This window comes from Diadema setosum, chromosome 9, assembly GCF_964275005.1.
Source record: "Diadema setosum chromosome 9, eeDiaSeto1, whole genome shotgun sequence".
In the NCBI taxonomy this organism is placed as follows: Eukaryota; Metazoa; Echinodermata; class Echinoidea; order Diadematoida; family Diadematidae; genus Diadema; species Diadema setosum.
In genome coordinates, this window is record NC_092693.1 from 10,619,399 (window position 1) to 10,625,398 (window position 6,000).

Consider the following 6,000-nt stretch of genomic DNA (forward strand, 5'->3'; position numbering starts at 1 on the left):
TGCAATATTAATCCTATAAAAAAAGGAAATAATATCCTTTTGTTATACAGTAAAGTTTAGTTAGGCTACTAGTTTTCATTTATCAATTATGGGATCAATTGTTTCATCAAAATGTTTGCTTTTGTCTTTTTTATAAAATTTCCCCATTACCGAATTATCATAAGAAATATTAACAAATTACATTTATATAATTCCCCCATGCCCCCAAATACAGTATATGTATATATTATTTTATATATATACTGTAAAATGAGGAATGTTCACGTGCAATATAATTTCGCGAATTTCGAGAGCACCAAGATTTGCGAAAATAGAATGCAGGCGAAAGTTCTTGTCAACGCTGTATGCATTGCACACCAGTGGCAATTTGCGAAAATTTCATGCCACAAAAGAGGCCGTCGGCTCTAATTCGCAAAAATTTAATGCCGCGAATAATTTCGCGATCGTAATGTCCTGTATTGAACGGAGAAATGTATATGCGTACGTCACATTCATATCGTCATTAGAGCCAATATTTTCGCATGTTTTTAATTTGGCAAAGAGCAGCTGACTTGCGAAATTTGCGGAAATAAAAACCTCACGGAATATTCGGCGTATACAGTATATAGACAGATAGATAGATAGATAGATATACCCCTCAAAATAAGTTCTGCAATTAAAGTTCAATATATTATATTTCTCTTATACAGGCAGTATTTTTCTTAAGTATGACATCATAAAAAGCCTTATCAATTATCTTTGAATTGACACCTCACTTGCTTTGATTGGGTGTTCCCGTAATGTGCAAAACAGCCGAGTATGGGGACAGTTCAAAGGTGAAAAGTAGCAACAATTCTGCTATTGTTTTGATGCAAAAAAAAAAAAAGGTCACTTGAATAAGCAATGCTGAATTGTGAGCACTCTCAAAAACTCCCATTTCCTACACATCAAATGATTGTTTGGTCAACCTCCATGTTTGATTTTAATCTGCAGATACTACTGCAGTTTTTAATTCATGGATGAAGCCTGGAATTTAACAGTAATCTTACATTGCATTCTTTTAAAGCACATGCCTTCCCTGCAAGGACAAAAAAAAAAAAGAAAAGAAAAAAGAATTATACTGCTTGACATAACATGTTTGCACCATTTTGCAACTTTTCACATTTGTTCTTTCTTCATACTCTGTCGTACTGTGTATTCCAGGAATGCATAATATATACAAGTGAGTTGTTATTGTAAGGAAAATTAGTCAGGCTTTCTTGTGATGTCACATTTGAATTAAATGTAGTATGATACATTAAACGAGAATTGCAGGACTTTTTTTTGGAGGGGTTTATATATGTACATATTTACAGATATACAAACTAAAAATATACAAAAATATGACAAGACTGTGGATAAGCCACTTTCACATGACAGCTCATCTGTGCCATTTGAAGTTTTCCATTATAATTTTGTCTTCATTATGTGAAAGTATTTGCCTCAATTTTGAAAAAAAAAAGTTTCAATAGGATTTGGTGATGTTAAGTATGTCCTGTGAGGCATGTCTAGTACAACACAGAGCTTATAAACACCAAACAAATAATGTAATAATGAGTCCACTTAAAAGGGCATTTTACCGGTTTTTTATTTTTTTATTTGTTGTTCTTTTAATTCTAAAAGACCCAGCGGTGCAAACAGAATCAAAATTTCATAACGATTAAGTCCGTAATTTAATGTTAAAAATGGAACTTTTTAGGTGAGAATTATGCTAATGAGCTGATGAGCCCGGATGTTATGATGTCACAGGTGCTCTCACTATTGCTGATTATAAGTGCTCGCATACGCGTGCGTTAATTCGTATCGAGTAGCAGACGACGCTTAGGCCTAATTTAGCTAGCAGGCGGCGCTTGTGTACTGTTCTATCCATGTAGATATCTCAAATTTCACTAAACCAAATCGCACCAAAATTACAGGATATACTTCATAGCATATTTCAAAGTATTCTCTCATATTTGAACGAAATCAGTAATCGAGAAGTATCAATATTGACGTCGACTTTCAAGTCGTCACTCAAAAAAAACTCACTCTTCGCGAGAGATCTTGGCGAATGCAAGATGCACAATCTAGAACTGAAGTTAGCCGACTAGTACTGTGCGAACGGGGAATTTACGCGAGAACTAAACTCAAAAGTGTAATGATTTTTGCGACTTGTGTGATATAGGAACTACATATTTCATTCAACTTACCACAAATAATTTGTACATTTATTTATTGCCCCCGATTACTTGAAAGATTTGTCTCATGATATTGAATGGCTAACTTCAGTCTGTGCGTGCGCAGCAGGTAGGTAGGGCCTGGCCGCAATCACCCGTGTTAGTCGTAGAGCAGATTCAGATTATTTTTAGCGACGCCAACAGGAAAGTCGACATCTACACTTACGCTTCCCGACATGTGATTTGTTTCCAATTAACGTGAGCTGTTGGATATGAATCATAAAGTATTTCCTGTGAGTTTGGTGCCATTTGGCAAGGTGAATTTTGAGATATCTACATGGATACGGAAGTACGCTAGCTTTTTTGTTGGTTTTTTTTTTTTTTTTTTTTTTGCTGAGACCCAACTTCAGGTTTCTAACACTTTTGGTGAAATAATGAGAAACCTCTTAATAAATGTGAAGGAGCATGTAATTCCAAGAGGGATTCAATGTTTATTTAATGAAAACTGATTTTGAAATGGCTGAGAAATCCAAAACAGAGCAATCCTAATAAAAGGTGGGACCCACCCTTTATTACAGTCACTTTGTTTTACTTTGTTTGGTTGTTTGTTTTTTGTCTCAGCCATTCCAAAACTGATTTTCATCAAATGAACTTTTAATTCTTCTTAGAATGGCATGCTCTGTTCTATTTCATATGTGGTTTCTTGGTATTTTGCATACAGTAAAAAGCCTAATGCTCATCGCCACCAATACTACACCATCCCTTTAAAGTGTACCAATAGCCCGAGTATCGTGTTTGCTATATTTTTAGATTATACTTGAGACACGCCCTCAGCAAAATATTAACTGTAACTCTGATCTTATTTAATGAGATTTAAATGTCAACTGTAAGGAGTCTATAAAAATAAAAATGACTTGAAATAGACTAGTTGATCACCCAATTCTTTCTATTGAATGATTGAGCTATATATGTTTTCCAAATACGTTTTGAACAACAGTGATATGCAATGCTCTCATCTATTTGATCGATACCTCGCTAACTGATTGATAAAGAATCTCGGTATTATTCGTAAAAAGATATTTGTACAGCTAGAATACGTACGCATAATGCGCGGAGCGCAAGTGCCATATTGTTATAGACAAGTGATTTCATTTATCGAAATATGTATACTTTTGGGGCTATCACAGGTGAATTATGGCTGTTTTTGTGTATCCTAGCTATACACAAATTTGATTTCCAGGGTATCGATACGCTTTAACCCCTCCCCCCCCCCCCATACACACACACCATAAAAACACAAAGAAAAATTTAACACATCAGTTTTGTGATTGTCAAGTTGTACTTGTATAATTTTCTCAATGTTTACAATCATATCAGATATTCATTGCATAAGGTATAACAAGATACAATATCTTCACATCGTCTCAACAACACGGAAGGGATTAATCTTCAGCTGAAAAATGCCGCTACCTATCAAATTACACATTTCAACACTGAAACAAAGCATGATTATCTTGACAATTGAAGCATATCTTTCAGTTTGATACACACAAGCAGCATATCAGCTTCTCAATTATGCAAGGAGGTTCACCTTTTAATCAAATGACATTTAAAGCAAAGGCACCTTACATTCCCTATGGCTCCATACTAACTTATTTCTCTGGTGGCCCATTTAGGACACTGAAATCTTTGAATCTGAAATTTTGATGGCCTGAAGGGAGATAATTATGTAGTGGCCCAGAATGAAAGACAACATAACAATCCATTTTAATTCTTAGTTGCCCAATTGGGCCACCAAAAGATAAAAATCTTTCAAAATTTGGTGGCCTAACATCAATTTACACTGAATGTCAAGCCCTGCACTTCCTGTAAATCATTTTGCACGGGATGTAAAAAACAGTCTTTCTCTACTCTGCTCTACTTGCACATTCTTAGGATTCAACCTGGAGCCTACAGCGAACAGACAATGATGTTTAGTGAAGACTTCTGGGCAAGTGTACACTTGTTGACCTTCAAAGCACTGGATGTTTCTGTTCGAACTTTGGCATTTACTGCTACGAACCATACATTGTGGGTACAGTATTACTTCTTGGCTTTAAATTTCCGAGCAGATGATATGGCATAAAATTAGACTTGACTGAACTTCTGCAAATAAATCACTACAATAGAAACATCTACTATCGAATGACAGGGAGCAGTGTAGATAGTGCCTTACCCGTAAGTACATTTTTCACATATATACAATTTTTTAACATACATGAATTTTCTATGCATCAAATGCAACACAAAAGAAACATGAATTAGAACAAGAGAAACACACACAAAAAAAAAACTTCTTAAATGGAAAGAAAATAAAACAGATTCAACAGTGCTTATCAATTCTATGCACCATCAAAGCCACTCCAACTTGAGCAAGAGAAAAAAAAAAAAGAAAAATGCAGCTCATGAATGTTAACAGGGTGCATTCAACTCAAATGTATGTATTCCAGATTGGATTATAAGCTATTAGTACTCATAATCATAACATATGACACAGAAGTACATTTGTATACAACAATATGTGACCAATATCTCAATAAAATAGTCCCACTGACTTCTCTTCATGGATATAATCTGAAAAAAGGATGCATATATGTTACATGATTACAGTAAGAGGATAACCCTAAAAAAACATCTAAACACTTTTGCAAATACATTGCACTGTTTTACATAAATCTGCCAAAAACATTTATAATCAAGTAAATCATGACATATACTAGATACACAATACATTGAGCACCAAGAAATAATAAGAGAGAATGATCATTCTGCATTCTTGCATCATGCACAACAGATTGAAATGTGTTCGAGCTCTTGTTAAATTCTCTACAATGAACATTTCAGCAAGTTTAAGGATGAAAGAAATAAGCTACAATATTAGCTACTACCTAGACACTTCAATATGAACGTTTGGAGATATTGCAACATGATTCTTGGAAAACTTTGTAATCTCTTGCCATTTCATCTTCTGTCCACAGATTTTATATTATTTTATATCATTCGACTTTGCACAAGCTCATATCATGATTGGCATGACTATCATGAGATATGACACACACTCCAAGACAGCATCCTGCCAAGTTGTACTGTACCGCTATCTCAGAATGTAAAAGCCAACCACTAGGCAACAGGATGATTGGAGGACCATGACATTTTTATGCTCAGTATCATCAGGCAGCTACAAGGTGAATTCAATAGTAAAAAAAAAAAAAAAAAAAAAAAAATTACAGTACAAGAAATGCCATGCAAAAAGAGCTACACCTTGTATATATATGCCATCATTTGGTTCATCTGGTTCTAGATGATATTCGACAGAATAGCCAGTGGAGGTTTTCCTGGTCTGATTAACTGTCAACCGACAGAAAGCAATGACAGTTTTATTGGTCTGAAGTCATCAGAAACCAACACAGGTTCTACAGACCAAGGCGGTATCACATACCGTTATAAGATACATCATATACCTCTTTATACTGGCCTACCAAATCTCATTCTTTTGCATGAGACTCACAACTGGGGGGTCAACACATTCACATGTTTGACTAGCTTTGTCTCACACCTCAAAGAGCCCCCCCCCCCCCAACAGAAAAAAAAAATAAATAAAGACAACAAAAAAAAAGAAGAAAAACCCCAAATAAACATAGAAACAAACAATCAAACAAACCAAAAACATGGATTTCCAATCATAGAGAAAATCACAATTTAAGCCATTTTTTTCTCTTTTTGAATAAGGGTAAATTCAAGATATTATACTATATCAATATAATTTCTAAAGATGTTTTGTATCTAA